At 40.2% G+C, this 19,826-nt stretch overlaps 1 long non-coding RNA gene across 1 annotated transcript; it reads left to right on the top strand.

Moving 5' to 3' along the window:
- Positions 1 to 427: 427 nt before the first annotated feature.
- On the top strand, positions 428 to 5,682 carry LOC120461513 (uncharacterized). The gene is made up of 4 exons (XR_016145433.1): positions 428 to 769; positions 982 to 1,077; positions 5,006 to 5,154; positions 5,641 to 5,682. It is a non-coding gene; the product is annotated as an uncharacterized LOC120461513 (long non-coding RNA).
- The last annotated feature ends 14,144 nt before the right edge of the window (positions 5,683 to 19,826 follow it).

Below are 19,826 nucleotides of genomic sequence, written 5' to 3'. Positions count from 1 at the left end.
AAGCATATGTTTTCTGGAAGAAAACTTCGTCAGCCGAGCTGCAGTGTTGGCCTTGTCGAGTCATCCAGTTTAGCGGTGAGTAGGCTGTATGTCCTCATATCTTTAGTTAGTTAATTTAAAGAGATGTACAAACACATTAATTGAAATTTTATTCAAATACAGTTAAGAAAATAGGGGAAAATGCTGCTTCTGTACTGATTTGTACTTTGTAGCGCGCAACCAGGTGGCGTGACGTGAGCTGCTGATTCTGATGCTGCACGAGCACAGAGACGTTTGAGGGCTGATCATGAAGTCAATTTTGTTCAATTCAATTCACTGTAATCTATATGTTTTTTTTGTAATACAATTACCAGAAGTAAACTAACCATTCTTTCCATTGTACTAATTTCAAATATGGTGAGAAATAAAGTGAGACAGAGTTAGACTCATTAATCGCAGGATATCATTAAAATCTCATTCCAACCAGTTACAACCCTTTGTGTATAGACAAATGTAATATGCTGTCATTGAAGCTCATCAATTAAAATACAAGTGAAAACCTATGACATTTATAATAATGGAATAAACAAAACTGTACTGAATGTATTGTGTATGTTGTTTGTTTCTAGGAGAGCGTCAGCCCCTAATTGACTTGAGGAAAAAAATTGAAAAGGGCTGTGCCTTTGACAGTATACCGCTCTTTGCTACAGAGGAAGCATTAGGAAAGGGCAGAAGAGAGAAAGTGAAAAGGCCCCCAACAGATGTTGGCGAGACTTCATTTCTGGACCTGGTAAATGCAAAGCTCACTCACAATTTGTTACTAATATCATCCTGATTTTAGATCGTATTTAAATGAGATCAAGTAATCCAGTTACATGTAGGCCTGTACATGTACTAAATTGTTTCAGATCAGTTTTTTTTAATTCCATAGCACTGTACACAAGCAAGAAAAGAAAAGGACATTTCTCTGGAATACTTTTTTATTGTGATTGCTATTTTCAGGAAAATGCACCGGTAACAAACAAAAAAAAGAAGACCAAAAATATCATTCAACAGAAGATAATGGCTGCAGTGAAACAAAGCTGCACTCAAATACCGGTGAGCAGGATGCTGGCTTTAATGAACTTTTTTAGGTTAACAGGTTGCACATAACTGGGCTACGTTAAACAAAATAAATTGTTCATGTAACTTCAACACACTCAAACAATATGTTGGCTTTAACCTTTTTATGTCAACAGGTTCTGATATGTTGGCTTTAATTAACTTTTTATGTCAACAGGTCAGGATGCACATAACTGGGTTACGTTAAACAAACAATTTGTTCTTGTAACATAATGGAGTTAAGTAATTTTTTAAACGGCCCAATTAAACTCTGAGCTGAGTGTTAAATGAACACTAAAGCAGTTAAAGTTAATGAGATTATTAAGTGAATAATTGAGTGATGATTGAGCATTATTGAAGACACCTGATGTAAACAAGCAGATTATCGTTACAGCTAAAATACATAACTGATATTGTACTTCAGGAACCAAGAACCTCTGTGGGAGTGCTGGAGGAATCAAGTGGACCAAGTCCTTTGTCTCCTCAACCATGTAAGAGTTCAGACATGGCTGAAAAGATAGAGGAGTTAAAAAATGAAATTAAAGTGCTAAAGGAAGATTTAAAATATGAGGGAGTCGAAAGGTAATGAAATCTAGCTATACCGTAGCAAATATTCTCAATTATCTACTTGTGAACTCTCTTCTTTGTCTATATTATACCATGTTCTGTTGGACTTCTCAATTCTGATTGGCTGGAAGGTGTGCATTAAAACAATGAATGTGCAGGTAGTTACAAGTCAGTTTAATCACTGTTCTAACATGATGTGCTGCTTTTATTGTAGAACACACACACAAACACAGCAAGTCACTCGGACACAGAGATCGTGTAGCACTCCCAGATAGCAAACTGACATTGAATCAACGTGGAAATATGACATTGAAACAACGTTGATCTGACATTGTTTTGCTCATCGAATTAACGTTGAACCAACGTCAGACGCGTCATTCTTTCAAAACTAACGGAAAATCAACTTGAAATCAACGCGTTGTTTCAACGTTATTAAAGCAAACCAATTTTCGATTTTCATTTAGCTTTGAAGAATGCCGCGTCCGATGTTGGTTCAACGTTAATTCGATGAGCAAAATCAACGTTGTTTCAATGTCATGAGAGACGTCATTTCCACGTTGATTCAATGTCAGTTTGCTGTCTGGGCTCTCACATACTGAAGCATTACATTTCTAAGCAACAAGATCTTATGACACTATTCTTGGAGTAATTAAATTGACAGCTTCATTAGAAAGATGCTGTGCCTGATTTAAAGTGCGCAGAAAGCTAGATCTAACGAGCCATAGGCCAAAAAACTAATGAAAAGCAACTGTTAGTTTTACTCTTCTGGTAAAATTGTGCACAGGTTTAACAGCTCAGTGTGCATTACACAATTGGTTCTTTATCTCCACCTCGTGTATTAAAATCATGTAATGCACACCTAGCAGTTGATTAGCCCTAAACGTGAAGGTTATAACTTTGGTATACATACAGTATAGTCCATATACTGTATTCCAATAATATATTTATCAATTCATATTCATATTTTCCCCAATTATTTTATTTTGATTTAAGGTTAGACTATTTAATGAAAGACCAAGGGAATAAATGGTGCCTATTGTGACGATCACCAGTTGGAGTGCCCCAGAGAATCACCAGAGGGCACTCCACATCAGAACTGATCACTTCTCCAGAACTCCATTTCCCATAATGCCTCATCCCGGTGACTGATTACACACACACCTGCACCTCATCAGATTCTCTATTTAAGCCACACTCTTACACTCACCCAGTGCGAAGTATTACATTGCGACTGCCTGTAATTTCTGAGCGTGTTATCTTGTTTCTGCCTGATTGTTTTGTGACCCTGCCTGTTTTGGATATCTCCCTGTCTGCTGCCTGCCTACGTTACCTCTGCTTTGTTCTATGACCTTGATTGTTTGCTGCCTGCCCTGATCATCTGCCTGGTATTGTACTTCGATTTAGCCCTGTCTTCACTGCTGTATCTGCTGGTTCTGACGCAAGCTTGTTTGACTACTCTGACCAATAAATGTAAGCTGCACATGGATCCCCTTGAGTCTTCCAGTTCATAACAGAATACTTCACCACACTAGGATCCAGCGGCTTTCCCTGTGGATACCAGCCATGGACACATCAGCCCAAATTCTGTGTCTCCGTCAGGGGAATCGTTTGATTGAGGAGTACGTAGAAGATTTTATCAAACTAGCACCTTTCACCTCTATGAGCCAGGACTGCCTGATGATCTTCTTCCGAGGAGGGCTATCAGAACCGCTCAGTTCATTCATGCCCTTGCATGAGCCTAACGGGACATTAGAGAGCTATATTGAACTGGCCCTTCTGTTAAGCGGTTCAGTGTATACGGTGGGTATGGTAGATGAGGAACCCCGTGAACCCACAGTATCCCCTCGGACTGAGTTTCTCCACACTACACCCACCAATCCAGCCATCGGATCGGTATATGGCCATCCAGGACTTGTTTCCAGCGTGGCTGACCCCCCGCTGATGTCAGCTCGTGCTATCAAGAGAACCATCGCTCACCTTCGCCATGTCTCAGCAGAGCTTCCAGAGCCTCGCCACGCCGAGCCTGCGCTCACCGTCAGCCCTGCCGAGCCTGCGCTCACCGTCAGCCCTGCCGAGCCTGCGCTCACCGTCAGCCCTGCCGAGCCTGCGCTCACCGTCAGCCCTGACGAGCCTGCACTTCACTCAAGCCTCACGGGTGATGAATCTCCTGTTCAAGTGAGTGATTATGAGTATCCAGTTCAAGTGAGTCACGATGAGTCTTCAGTTCATGTGATTAAGTCTTCAGTTCAAGTGAAACGCCGCCGCAGGAGGAAAAGGAGGGTTCGTTCGGTTCGCCAGGCTTCGGTGAGCATACCAGGACGCCTCGCCCTGCCGGCCCCGCCTCTGCGCCTCGCCCTGCCGGCCCCGCCTCTGCGCCTCGCCCTGCCGGTGTCCTTCAAGCTCTGTTCAAGCTGTGCCCTTCAACTCCCTGTGGACTTCTCAAAGTATTTTTTGGGGGGGGGCAGTAGGTACCTTGTGAGGGCCATGGAGGCGATACAGACATGGCCTTCATCTCATCCTGCTCCGCCGTGGCCTCCCGAGGGGTCCTCTCCGCCGTGGGCAGCCGAGGGGTCGTCACCGCCGTAGTCTCTTGAAAGGTCTTAACCGCCGTGGCCGCCTGAGGGGTCTTCACCGCCGTGGCCGCCTGAAGGGTCTTGACCGCCGTGGCTGCCTGAGGGGTCTTCACCGCCGTGGCTGCCTGAGGGACCTTCACCGCCGTGGCTGCCTGAGGGACCGTCACCGCCGTGGCCGCCTGAGGGTCCCACAGTTCCGCCCTGGTCACGTCCACAGCCTGCTCTGCCCTGGTCATGCCCACAGTTTGATTCGCCTTGGACGTTTGAGGGTCCGACAGTTCTGCCCTGGTCTTCGCCTCGTCCAGCTCCGCCCTGGCCTTCGCCTACACAGCCTGCTCCGCCCAGGTCGCCTGCTCAGCCTGATACGCTCTTGTCACCTGCTCCTCTTCTGCTCCACGGACCTGGCCCTCCATCCCACCCCCAGATCCGCCTCTGCTCCACCGCCCACCTGGACAGTTTTGTTTGTTTGTTTGTTTTGAGCGTCTGGAAGCCGCTCTTTGGGGTGGGGCTATGTGACGATCACCAGTTGGAGTGCCCCAGAGAATCACCAGAGGGCACTCCACATCAGAACTGATCACTTCTCCAGAACTCCATTTCCCATAATGCCTCATCCCAGTGACTGATTACACACACACCTGCACCTCACCAGACTCTCTATTTAAGCCACACTCTTACACTCACCCAGTGCGAAGTATTACATTGCGACTGCCTGTAATTTCTGAGCGTGTTATCTTGTTTCACTGTACAGTATTTAAACATGATTGTGTTGCTCTGCTGTTTTCCAGAAATGCATGATGTTGTGCAGGAACTAAAAGACACCGTGGCCGAATTAAAAATGATGTCAAAGCAGAAGCCTGACACTCCGCAGACCTCATCTTCTCAGAACATCGGTTCTCAAATTCAAGAACCATGCTCTGCTCAAGGAAGTGGGCAGGTAAGTGAATCCCAATTATGCAGTTTTTGTATTGTATTGTATTTTCTATCAGAATTTTCAATTCTGGAGAAAAGGTGAGTTAAAATCTACCTCTTTTGCATAAAACAACTTGTGGTTGCTGTTGTTGTTTTTAACTCTATACAGGGCAAACCATAAGTATTTGTAATTGTTTTGCTGTTTAGACCCTACACACCAAGCTTCTGAAATATGGAAACATAATTAAAACACTAAGAGTCAATATTCACAGTAGTATCAGGAAATAGTATCATTTCAAAGTGAAACAGAAGTGATGAAAAAAAAAAAAAAAAAAAAGAATCATTGTCCAAATTATGGTTGGTTCTGTAGCTTGAAAATTTATTCTAAATGGCATTTCTGAGCCATTTTGTTTTAGATTGTACCAGCCTACAATCTGTCACTGTGGTGGTCAACTTTCATTAAAATTACTGTTTTAGAAAATAAAATTAAAAAATCTGTTCTCCCTGCTAGGAAGACGATTACATCAATTTGGGTGAAGGAGTGCGGATCAAGAAAAGCCAGTTTGACAAGATCAATCCCCAAGATTTAAAAAAATTTACAAACGAGCTTCTCCTTGTAATCTTTGGGCGAGAAACTCTTGCCACCCACTCTCTAAATGGAAGAAAGGCATCCAATGCAGAGACCAGCAAGGAGGCACTTCCAGCTCACAAATTGTCCATCTTAATCGGTAACTTAACTTGTCATGTATTTCTAAAGACTAGATATTTTGGATTTTTATCAGTTGCTTTATTATTTTTCAAAAATGTTTTTTATTTCAGTCCAAGTATATAATTACTAATTGGTATATTAATAGCTTTTAGAGTAAGGCAGGGATTAAATCAAGATTTAAAATAAAAACACTTTAATTCAATGTTTTTACACCCTTTAAAGAATTGTTGAAAGAACTGTCTTCATAGAAAGTGTTTCCATTTAACCACAGTTATAATAATTAAAATACTTATGCTGTCTTTATAATGTGAAATGCATTAAAACACATGACAAACTACCAATTTCAGATGTAACAATGAATCTGCAAATATTATAATGCATGTCAATTCCCCTTGATCAGACCCGCCCCTGAGTCGTTACAGCTTTTATCTTTAGTCACAATTATTTATGAAAATATGTAATGCATTATAATGTGCACTGTCAATCTGCGGGGTCTTAAAAAGTCTAAAATTCTCAACTTTGAATTTAAGGCCTTAAAAACTAAGGTCTTAAATTTGATTTAGTCAGGTCTAAAAAAGATTTTACCCTCGTTCATTTGCCAAAACTCTGGCCACAGAAAGTTATTACAAATTAGCAAAAAAGTATTGAGTCGTAGCCTACAAAGCGGAGCTCTAGAGCAGGGGTTCAAACCGGTTCAAACCAAGCGTGCCGCACAAGCCCCCAAAAGTGAAGCCAAAACGTCTCGATCGCCCCCCTGTGACCGGTCCTAGTATAGCTCATAACCCCCGCCTCCCCATGTTATTCAATGGGACGCGAGACCAACTAAACAATTAAATTACACTTCACATATCCTTTTTCCAAAGATAGTTTCTGTCATTTACTGTAGTTTCTATCACGTTGATGTAATTTCAAGTGTTCGTTTTTAAAATAAGTTTGTTTTTAGTTAGTTATTTGATGATAAAAAACGGTGCTCTGACATGATTGACAGCTATGATTGACAGGTTCTCTGTGCGAGGTAGTCACTGAAACCAACAGCGGACTTTTTTTAATAATGTTGATTATGTGGTTAGTAGTTGTATTTACCTTATTTTAACGAGGTTTTGCAATCAGCAGACATTATTGGAGAAGAACGAAGGACGTGTGCTTGCGTTTGATTCAGCGCGAAGGAGGGCGCGGCCTTGATTTAGCGGCTTTACTTCCTGCTCACGACTGCGCATGATCTGCGCAAATCTCACCATTTCAGATTCACAATGCCGCAAACGAACCGCAGGTCATGAAGAACCAACCAATCAGCCCCTTCCGTAACAACACTGAAAGCTCAGTCAACATGAAGGATCGCGGTGCACCCAAACACGGGTGTTTTTCTCTTCTCCGTGAATAAATTTTGTAGGAGACTTACAGCAAGCGTTTCTCAGTGGTGAAAAAACTTCTTCGTCGTTGTGGAGAGCGCAGTACATGGTTGCATAGCAACGACAGATGCAACAGGAAAATCGGCCCGAATTTTACTATTATTAATAAAAGATAAGGGGAGATGCACGTGAATGTCAGTAATTTATCTTTTTTGACTCAATCTTTTTATAAAAGATTATTTGAAGGCTGAAATATGTGAGGTTTATCAGTTTATAAAACTATTTTTGTGAAGACTTTATTTTAAGATTGTGTTGCAAGACACTCTTTTAAAATCTTGCCATCATTTTGAATGGTATTTTAATGTTATACTTAAAGGCTTTAAGAAGTTAAGTGTTACCTTAACTTCTTTTACTTGAAATGTTCATAGCCTGGCATTAATGTTGACCAATATGCCATTAAAGAATAATTAGGAACAGTATGAATACTTTCCCCAAACACTTGGTGCAGGGTTCTCAAGTTTCACGCATTGGCCGTGAGACACACGCATTTCGACCGGTTCACACGCTCACACGCCACACTGTGTTTTTCTCATGCTGAAGGCAATGCCAACCAAGTTGTCCTGGCTGAAAGCTTTCTAACGTTGTATACGAGGCGCAGGCAAACAAAGTGAAGTTTCCTGCCGCCAGCGCGTATCTCCGCCAGATTGCGTTCGTTACTAGGCAACATATATGCGCGCTGCGTGCACCACTGATCTATACATGACATGTCATTCAGTAGCGCGAACACACGGAAATGGACGGAACATCCTCGGCCACCGTACGTTCGTTACTAGGTAACCAACAACATCGCGCGAACACATGTGTCGTGATGGAGAAGAAGATAAGTTGGAAGAAGCTCGTCTAACATTTTTGGGCTAGAACATTTAATATGTAGCCCATCGTACATTATTATTGATGCAGTCAAAAACTCTACAACTACTTTGCAACCAGGCTCAGTTTGGCTATCTTGCTTTATCTGAAACTAAGAGAAATGTTAGTGGGTATGGAAAGGAATGAAGATTTACTGATTTTATTTTAAATTATATTATACTGTAATATTAATAGTCTTTCTAGTTACATAAGGATGTATTACAGCAGATTGCTCTGGGTAATATTTAATCATTGTCATAATGTTGAATTTGTATTTTTCAAAGATGTCAGGAAAAATGCAGAAAGATATTTTGTCATTTTGGGCACCAAAGGGTAAGCCCCCTAAAAAGGTTGCCAGATTATAGGAGGAGACAGTGGAAGAGGTGGTGCACTCTAATCTGTCCATTTGTTCTCAATGTCCCACCACACAATAAATCATTCGTCTAGATAGAAGACGCATTCAAAAATCAAAATGCAATTTTTAAAGATTTGTTTGAACTGTTTGGAGCGATTTGTTATATTTTTGGTTGGCTATATTTGTAATACTGCATTAAAGAGTATTTGATGTGATGAATTGCTCTGTCATTTATCAGATTTACTAATTGTTATAATTTTAATTTGTTCTGGTTAATTATGAACAATGGGTAAAATTGGGGGCGGGGATGGGTGGGGCGGGGCTTCATTATGGCTCCTCCCCTAACCACGTGTGATCTCACTCCAAGCTTTTGCTCAAACTTGAGAACCCTGCTTGGTGACACCAGCATTCAAGATTCAGTTTAACCCTTGTGCTGCATTAGATTTTTAACACCGTTGAGTGCATTAAGGACCAAAAATGGCCACATATTAAACATTGCCTAAAATATTATATATTATTATTATTTTCCACTTTTACCAAGTTAAATCTTTTAACCAGCATCAGTCCTCATCATAACTACCAAAAATGTATTCAATTTCAGGATTTTAACCCTTTAATTACCAGTTTTGTTTGCGAAACCATCGATTTGTATAAGAGGAAAACACACAAAAATTCAATTATTTTCAATAAACTAAATGCAAAGAGAAAACTTTGGATTTGGATTATCACAGTCCCACTTTGCAAAAAATCCCACTTAGCGCGTTAGAGACCAAAAATGGCCACCTATTAAACATTGCCTATTGCCTAAAATAAGGTGCATTTCCACCCATAGGGAATAAATATGTAGTGACGTCATCTGGTGGAATACACTATATAATGCAAATATAATGCTTTTGCTTCAAAATGAAAGGATGTTTGTGCAAAAATCATGTTTCATGTATTACTGACAGCCTCAGATTTAAACATTTTAATGGGTTTCAATGGGCCATTTTTGGTCTTTATGGTGCTGAGTGTTACTATTTGATCTACACAGTGTGTGTTATACATATTTTGCAAAATGGGATCACATTTTTTACATGTATCCAAAAAGTCAAAATTTTGCCAAATTTCATACCATTTGCATTAAAACAGCCAAAATGGTCAAAGAAATTAAACTGCAAAAGACCAAAAATGTCCCTAATGCAGCATAAGGGTTAATGCCTGTGTTGAAGAGTGTAACTGAAACTTGAGAGTTTCTCTGAATCTTTTTTTCTTTTCTTTTTCAGACTACATCCAAAAGAAATTCAATGTGTCTACATCTAATATTCAAGGCAGTCATCCGAACCAAGCTTAACAACGAGGACAAGCTATTCAAAAAACGAAACCTGCCTGAATAATGCCAAAATTGGTTGCAATTGTTACATTGCAGTTTCACTGTTCTTCTTCTGTACTAATTCATATGTGTGAAAATAAATATTGTACTTGTACAGCATTTTATTTGTAGCATTTCATTTTACTGTCGTTGTATTTTGTATTATAGTACTACTGCAGTTGTATTTCAGTTGTATTGCAGTAATACTGCAGTTGTATTTAAGTAATACTGCAGTTGTATTGCAGTAATACTTCAGTTATATTGCAGTAATACTTCAGTTATATTGCAGTAATACTTCAGTTATATTGCAGTAATACTGCAGTTGTATTTAAGTAATACTGCAGTTGTATTGCAGTAATACTTCAGTTATATTGCAGTAATACTTCAGTTGTATTGCAGTAATACTGCAGTTGTATTTCAGTAATACTTCAGTTATATTGCAGTAATACTTCAGTTGTATTACAGTAATACTGCAGTTGTATTTAAGTAATACTTCAGTTATATTGCAGTAATACTTCATTTATATTGCAGTAATACTTCAGTTATATTGCAGTAATACTTCAGTTATATTGCACTAATACTTCAGTTATATTGCAGTGATACTTCAGTTATATTGCAGTGATACTTCAGTTGTATTACAGTAATACTGCAGTTGTATTTATGTAATACTTCAGTTATACTGCAGTAATACTTCAGTTGTATTGCAGTGATACTTCAGTTATATTGCAGTGATACTTCAGTTATATTGCAGTAATACTTCAGTTGTATTGCAGTAATACTTCAGTTGTATTAAAGTAATACTTCAGCTGTATTGCAGTAAAACTGCAGTTGTATTGCAGTATTATTTCACTAGTACTTTAGATTTATTGGACCAGTAATACTGCAGTTGTACCCCAGTAAAACTTCAGCCATCTACTGTAGTATTACAGCATACTCCAATATTGCAGTTTTTTCGTGTCCAAAAAACTGCATTTTTTTTACATGTAAAAAAACTGTAGTATTACTTCTACAAAACTGCAGTAATTTTTTGTAAGGGACAAACAATAAATAAATACAAATAAGTAAAAATATTAAAACGTGTTTCTTTGAGTGCCTTCCGATTGCTTAGCAACGCGTCATATCTAAAACAGACTGAGCGCGGCGCGTGCATGGATGCGTGCAGTTGAAGTGACAGAAGTATGCGGAGAGATGAGCGCGGGCTCAGCAGACTTTAATGGCTAATTTCATTAAAAGGAAAGAAAGGAAAGGCGATGACCAACGTGAAATATAGAGAAAGCAAAAGAAAAAGTCAAGCTTCAATCGTAAATACGATACCTTATACATTAGGTAGGATTCACGACAACAGGCGATTCCGTGGCGTCAAATCCGTTATGTGTAATTTGTAGTGAAAAACTCTCCAATCAAGCACTGAAGCCGTCAAAACTCACTTCACCAAACATCCAAATCAAGGTGTGTTTGCTATTGTATTCTGAAACTGTTACTAATAGGCCTAGTAGGCTGTGTTATTTATCCTGGTTGACTTTATTATTAGTTTTGCACATGCATCGCCACAGAGTTAACTATTTCTGACAGTACCGGACAGCCTGTCTCGTTCACTTCACGTCAGTGTCTAATTTACCTTCAATGAAATCTAACCTTATTGAGAGAATTACTAAAAATATTTAGCTACCTAAAAGTTAGAGGTATTTAATAAAACTCGAGATGTGTGAAATTTCAGGATTTATGAGTGATGTTAGTCTAGAATTTTCTAAAAAAATATTTTGCTACCTAAAAGTTAAAGATTTTTTGTGTCACGCATGCATGTCTATTTCCCTCATATTAAATATAAAAACGCATGTCGACTGATATGTTTCCTTTGTCTGAACTGCTTTATTAATGGAGTATATAAAAAGCCTTTTCAATATATTAGTATTTAAATGCATTTTCTGAGTATTTATAATTCAAGTTTTTACTGCACATGTCGAAATGTGCGCTCTTTGGTCCATCAGTGATTGTGTCACCATATATCGGAAAACATTTGGAATGGGTCGACATAATTCTGACCAATTATTAAGATTTCTGCATATCAAATGCACGTAAAAAGTAATTTTCGCCTCTAAATTGCATGATAATACACAATGCATGTTAATGCATAATCCTTATTGAATCCTTATGTGAATTTAGGGGGCGGCCGGGGGTGAGGGTTCCAACATCTATGCACCTGCTAGTGAGTGAGTCCTATGTGAGTGGCTTTTGAAGTAGACCTAATTGAATGGGAGAAAAGAAAAACTTTTTGTGAACTGTTCTGAAAATTGAAAAAGATTGGTATGCAAGGAGCCTTTGTTGCCACCTAGTTCATTATATGCAAATAAATGATATCCTGTTTTGCACAGTGATATGTTACGAATCCAAACGATGCATCTTAAAATTGAGGTATTCAAATTGACAGCTGGTCCCTGGAATTTTTTTAATGAATATGCCGGTCCCTGGCACAAAAAAGGTTGGGAACCCCTGGTCTAAAAGATTGTGTCACACAGCCAGTATAAATAAGGCTGCTTTTTCAGTGTTAGTTGTTGCATCTTGATTCAAGATTTTTGCGTGCATCCCTGAAGGTAATCATTCTTCAGTCCAGCTTGCTGGAATAGTTATTGATCTAACTGCTTAGCTGTATGATGTTAACCTAACATGCTCTTAACAAAGACAAAGTTTTCATTTGAGACTTGAACTGTCTTTGTGACTGAACCACTTATACAGGACTGCCCTGTTAAGTTAGAGGGAGATACTGCGGAATTATAATCTGTAACCTTTTCCTTTGTTGCTGCTATTACCAATTATTTTGTAACCAGTGTTATAATCGTTTGTATAAATACATTTTCATTTTATAAAGACAAAAGTGGTATAGTTTTTTACCTCAGGTCACAATACCAGTTCTATAAGCAATAGTAAGAGCATTAGATCAACTCTTGCGAGAGCAAGAGGTCACCAGGACTCCACGGAAGCATCTCCACGGAGGGTGAGTATGAATTGTATTGATGGTTGTTGGTAGTAATAAGTTATTGGTTCCCGTGAGTGTAGGGATACACATAGATTTACTGGTATAGACCATTTCACAAGATGTAAACAACACTGGTCCAGAAGCACTTCCTGTTTCAGTTTGTAACTGTTTTCTTTATTTCACATGTAAAGAAAACATCTTAAAGATGTTTGTTTAACTTTTTGATTCAGTTTTAAGTGTTCTGTTGGTTGTATTTTATCCTAGCTTTTATGTAGTGTTCAAAAACTGAAACAGGAAGTGCTTCTGGGCCAGTGTTGTTTACATCTTGTGAAATGGTCTATAGGATAAATGAGCTAGAGGGGATGTTTATCCAAGAATTCTGACCTGACAGCAAAAGGCACCTGACCACTTCGATACCAGGCGCTCTTCAGGGCTGAGGTAATACCAGATCTCACCACAGTGTGCACCTTACCTTTACCCGAGATAGCGCGGACATGGCGGACCATGGATGTGCATGTGCTGATGATCACGGCGTCGTCGCGTTCCGGCTCGCGAAGAGGGGAGAAGCGGTTCCGAGTGGAGATCTCGAAGACCAGGAGGGGCGGAGAGGCAGCTCTGGTCCTGTCTCGTGTCTTCCGCTGTGTGATCCATGGTCCATGGTGTTGTGTCGGTGCCGGAGTGAATGAAGCCCGAGATGATCGCGTCCTCCTGGGCAGAGGAACACATGGAGTGGACGAAGTGGGAGTCAAAGAGTTAACGTTACTAACCACTGATTTGTGAGCACCGGCGCGTGATGCTTCAAGCGTTGAGCGCCGATCCAACAGCTCGGCTTGCTTCACCAGCAGACCACGGATCTGTTTCTCGACGTATTCCAGCTCCTGCTTCACGGTGAAGAGCTCGAATGTGTCTTAACCTGCACTCAGAGGTAACGTTAGACACGCATCTGATGTGTTCGCCATTATAACAGATGAACAGTAAATTAGTAGTGATAATACAAATATCACTACTAATTTGGGACTGAAATGCCGGATATAACCCGTATCCTTTCAGTGAAACGGGTGTAAAATGAGACGGCCGATAGGCCACGCGTGGAATGCTAGCGGGCTAAAGGCTAGTAGCCGAGATTCGGAAGGTTGGATATAAGTAGCGATATCAAAGCAATCCAATTGGTTTTTTATAAGGAATAGTATCGAGGATAAGTTCACATGACATAAAAATAGTGTTTGTTTCTAAATGAGTGGTAAAGAAGAAAATCAAGGATTAGTGAAGAAATTCTCCGGAGCTACAAACACAAATACCGATCGCACGCGCATGCCTTTCAAAAAAAAGGAAAACCGTTCCAGGGGCCCGTTCTTCGTACGTTGCTTAAAACATCCGAGATCAAATGAGACATCCAAGATAATATTATCGTGCTCATCATGATCCGGCTAATTGGGTTCTTCGAACACTCCTGCCGGTTATGATTAGTATAGCTCGATTGAGTTATCTGAGATAATTGCGCGTTCATGCGCTGGGTTAAAAGGAGATATGTATCGATAGTAGAAACATTGATCAGCTACGCTGATATTGACTGTTCGCCGTGGCCAAAGAGTGTGCTCAGTTTTTTTCTCCACAGAAGAGCAAGAGTTATTGCTTGAAGGATAAGATGAATTTGAAAACTTAATGAAAACGCAGGAAACACCTTAAAGTGTGCAAAAGCCAGGAGAAAGAGTCGGCAAAAAAGTAGCAGACAAATTAAGTTTGTAGTTAGATGTTTTTATCACTTATTACAGTATATATTTTTATATTTTAATCATTTCTAAATAATTAATAGCTTTTTTCATTGTAATGTCAGAGTCACCACCCACTGCTAGAACATAGGAACAAGTAAAAGTGAAGTAGAAGAGCAATGTTTATTTCAGCGAATTTAAAGCTTTGACAAATTTAATCGTCATTTAAATACCTTTACTCAATTATCTGGACTACGAAACTTTAGGAGATTATTTTTGAATGTCTGTTCTTTGAAATTAGCAAAAAAAAATTTTTTTTGGTTATTTCATTGTTTTTCCACATAATCGGCCCATATCTTAAAATGGAACGTTGCGACTTCCGACTCATTTTGCCAGAGCGGGTCACATATCATGAGACGTCCATCATCAGATGAATGACATGGAAAAGTTAAGTTAGAGCCGCTAAAGCCAACTACCAATGCGAACATGAACACTAGGCTTTTCCCTCCAAAAATATAGTCTAAAATGTATCGAAGTTGTCACCCTGCCACTCCAAATGCAACACTGACATTAACCAAATGCAATAACAGCTTAAAAAGTACTTGGATGTGTGTTTTATTTTAAGTTTACCGTTTAAAGGGTTAGTTCACCCAAAAATGAAAATTAAGTCATTAATTACTCACCCCCATGCTGTTCCAACCCCGTAAGACCTTCGTTCATCTTCGGAACACAAATAAAGATATTTTTGATTGAATCTGAGAGCTAGATCAGTCCTAGATAGACGGGACTGGCTCTTGACGGCCCATAAAGTCATTAAAGAAAAGGTTTAAATATTCCATGTGCCTACAGCGGCTCAATTATAAGTTTATCAAGCAACGAGACTACTTTTTGTGCGGAAAAAAACATAAATAACGACTTTATTCTACTATTCCATTACTTCCTAATGGGCGCATGCACGAGAACTGAGACGAGGACGTTCTCATTCGTCTACTTTTTGTTACCGGCTGCTCACCGCTTAGGAGTTTTACCGCCACCTACCGTATAAAATGATGATCCATATATAAGGCGCTCCGCTGTCGTTTTTTGAGAAGATTAAAGGCTTTTAAGTGCACAGCGCACATCTTCCTCTGCTTGTAAACAGAAAGTTTTGCGCTTCCAGCTATATCAGCACATCATCTTATACGGTAGGTGGCGGTAAAACTCCTAAACGGTGAGCAGCCGGTAACAAGAAGTAGCCGAATGAGAACGTCCTCGTCTCAGTTCTCGCGCATGCGCCCATAAGGAAGTAATGGAATAGTGGAATAAAGTCGTTATTTATGTTTTTTTTCGCACAAAAAGTAGTCTCGTCGCTTAATTGAGCCGCTGTAGGCATGGAATATTTAAACCTTTTCTTTAATGACTTTATGGTCCGTCAAGAGCCAGTCCCTTAGGCAGTCTATCTAGGACTGATCCAGCTCTCAGATTCAATCAAAAATATCTTTATTTGTGTTCCGAAGATGAACGAAGGTCTTACAGGGTTGAAACAGCATGGGGGTGAGTAATTAATGACTTAATTTTAATTTTTGGGTGAACTAACCCTTTAATAATGTGATCGCTGTTGTCTGTCCATTGGAGAACATGACAGCCCGCGTATGTTTTGGAACTATTGGGGCTTCCATGAACCATGTGACAGCCTGTCGGCGACATCAAAGCGTGTCGCAACTCTCTCAAAATATGGCTCTGATTTAGACACAAACGTTCCGCAGTGTTCGGGTGCTTCTCTATTGGTCAGACATTTGACATTTGATTGACAAGTGTCTATACACTAATGCCCCATCTTTCTGACAAAGAAGTCATGTTCGCCACTAGCCAGCAAGCTTTTTGCCAGCAAGTGGAGGGAGCAGCCGTGAAGTTTTCGGTATGTAGATGAAACAGGTTGAAAATAAATAATTGCTGTCATGTTATTAGCTTATTCTGTTCATATTTACATAAAATTGTAAGCTTACTGTAAGCTTAGTAATGGCCGTGATCAATACTCCGGGGATGAGGAACGAGTGGGCAGAGTGACGAGGTCTAGCGCTGATGACTGTGTGTTCGTAACACTTATAATGATGTAGGGCCCCATAGCCCCTAAAGCCCGGAACACACCAAGCCGACGGTTGGCCGTCTGGTAGATTTTGTGCGTTGGCCAACTAAGTTTCCTCGGTGCGTTACGCAGGGTTCCGTACCGTTGACTGAAAATAATCCTTGTCGGCTTTGTTTCGTGCGATTCGACATGTTGAATCGGCATTGGGGAAAGTGAGAACTCGGATTGGCTGTTCAGTTTAGTGAAAGAGTCAGTGCATGAGAATAAACGCAAAACAGCAAGCAAAGAAGTCAAAATGGTAAAGATAGAAGGCTGTTCTCATGTTACGTCTTCTTACCCGAGTGTTCATTGGCGAATATTTCAATGTTAACATGAGTGGAGTGGAATAAAGAAAGTGTTCAGCAGGATTGATATTCAAAACAGTAAGCACGCACTGCTTTGTTTACGTTATGTGTATCTGCAGCCGGCAGCGTCGGTTTTCCTTTTTGAATGACAAATATAGACTAATATGTCTGCAGAAATAGACAGTTAGCTCAGTGGTTCATGTAGGTTGTCTACAAACCGAAAGGTTGGTGGTTCAATCCCCGGTTCCACCTGACCAAGTGTTGAGGTGTCCATGAGCAAGACACCTAACCCCAGCTGCTTCTGACGAGCTGGATGGCGACTTGTATGGCTGACACCGCCATTGGTGTATGAATGGGTGAATGTGAGGCAATATGTAAAGCGCTTTGGTGGCCATTAGGTCTATGAAAGCGCTATATAAATGCAGTCCATTTACCATTTAAACGCAGGCGCAGAACGCACATTCTAGCTGACAGTCGGGTGCAGTTCTCTCAGTGTGTTCAAGTGCAGCTTTTTACCTCGACGAGAGGCGACAACACAGTTGGCTTTCATCAGCACTAGTTCGCTGGCGTTGGCTTGGTGTGTTCAGGGCTTAATAGGGCCATTAAGGGAGGGTCTTAGTCTCTCTCGTGTTTGTAAAGGTAGTATGGCTGGGTTGCGGAGAGTTCAGGTTACAGAGAGTTTTGTGAGTTATAACGGAAATCATTATGAACATCAGCTATGCTAATTATTTCCCATCTGCCTTTCTGCTGTTATCTCGGGACGCTTGTCCCGAAAAAAATGGCGTTCGTCAGGTCCAGTTTTGTATCCAGCCTCTCACGGGGATTTCGGATGCCCCAACGCCTGTGATGAGACGACTCAACGCCTGCGATGAGAGGACCAACGCCAGTGAGGAGACGACTCAACGCCTGCGATATGTTATGGCGCCGTTTTATTCATAAACAATATTTATATTTAATATTTATATTTAAACAATATGAATGTAAGCCAGAGGAGAACTGGCCCCCGACTGAGCCTGGGTTCTCACAAGGTTTTTTCTCCATCCAATCTGATGGAGTTTGGTTCCTTGCCACTGTCGCCTTGCTTTTGGCTTGCTATGAGCTTGCTCAGTTGGGGTTATTTAGTGTTTAGCAATGTTGTTGATCTGTGTTGTGCTACTTTCATGTTATCAGTGTGAAGCTGCTTTGATACAATCTGTATTGTGAAAAGCGCTATATAAATAAATGTGACTTGACTTGACTTAAAGGAGTAATATTAATGGGTGGTTAAGGCCTCCCCAAAACACCATGCAAATTTTTAAAATACTTTATTGTACAGTATTATCTCAATGAGTAGTCAGGAAGATTTTTACATAGTTCTGGAGCAAATACTCTAGGCTATGTGATACAATTTTCAAAAGTATTGTCACTTAAATAATCAGTATGGGTTTTATGACCTTATTTCAGTGACAATTGTTTTTTTTGTTTTTTCACAAACCACGCAAACGTGATTATCTCAAAACTATAAAATTTATACGTGTTGCTGACATATTATTGTACTGAATAATATCCACTGAATTGACGAACTGAACTGCTATGTGAGCGAGCGTGCTGGCAAAGAGCGCGAGCGCGTGCTTTTTTTTCTTTTTTTTTCAGAAGAAAACCATGTTTTTCATTGGTTTGGAAAGCCAAGTGTAATAAATACTCGGAGCGGGCACGGGGAAATGTATCGGAGTAAAAAGTAAATTTTGCCTTTAATATTGTAGTGGAGTAAGAGTGAAAGTAGATGCAAATAAAACATACTCAAGTAAAGTACAGATCCCTAAAAAAAATACTTAAGTAGAGTAACGAAGTATTTTTACTTCGTTACTTACCACCACTGCTTTTAACATCTAAAAGGTCATCATATTAAGAATACCCAGATAGCAAACTGACATTGAATCAACGTGGAAACGACGTCTCTCATGACATTGAAACAACGTTGATTTGCTCATCGAATTAACGTTGAACCAACGTCAGACGCGGCATTCTTCAAAGCTAAATGAAATCGAAAATTGGTTTGCTTTCATAACGTTGAAACAACGCGTTGATTTCAAGTTGATTTTCCGTTAGTTTTGAAAGAATGACGCATCTGACGTTGGTTCAACGTTAATTCGATGAGCAAAACAATGTCAGATCAACGTTGTTTCGATGTCATATTTCCACGTTGATTCAATGTCAGTCTGCTATCTGGGTATCCTGTAAGTTTCAGAACTGAAAACGTCCTTGTTAGTCCAATAAAAGCTTTTATTGACACCAGCCCCACAAACGACTCATTTTAAAAAGTGGCGAAATATGACGTCAAAGATTATAAAACACCACCCCCGCAGAAGAAGATCAACTCCTACTTTAACACGGCCGGTTTAGCCCCGCCCACCGATTCGCGCATTATACGCATAGCTAAATAACATAGGCCTACCTCGTGATGACAAACCGGATCGAGCTACAGTGGAATACAAAATATTGTACAGTGCCTGGTTGTGGAAGACAGTCGCTGCATAAGCTTCCTCTGGATTCCAATACGACTGCAAGGATAAACTATATTTTTCATGACGTTCCAGCTGATGAGGTAAAACACTGTCCGTCTGTTCGCTTCATTTCACTGAGGATTGTAAACAAGACTGGATTTGCAGACCGATTAAGAGTAAAGAACGGTGGTGTGCCGTCTATATTGGATCTGACAGCAATTGTGTAACACACAGACTCTGGGTCGAACATGTATGGGAGAATTATTCCGGTTGCCATTTTACAACATTGGAGTTTTCAAAACAGTTTTCCCCACGTACACCGATGAGGTGAGTTCAAACTCATTATAATGCAAAACGGTTATCCACTCACAGCAGTGGGCGTTTACTTCCAAGTCTTCAGTGTGAGACGCCCATTAAAAATCGAGTGTTTCTGAGCTGGGCTGAAAACT

The sequence above is a fragment of the Pimephales promelas genome, chromosome 10 (assembly GCF_988280905.1).
Source record: "Pimephales promelas chromosome 10, fPimPro1.hap1.1, whole genome shotgun sequence".
Classification (NCBI taxonomy): Eukaryota; Metazoa; Chordata; class Actinopteri; order Cypriniformes; family Leuciscidae; genus Pimephales; species Pimephales promelas.
This window is presented reverse-complemented; position numbering and strand designations above follow the sequence as displayed.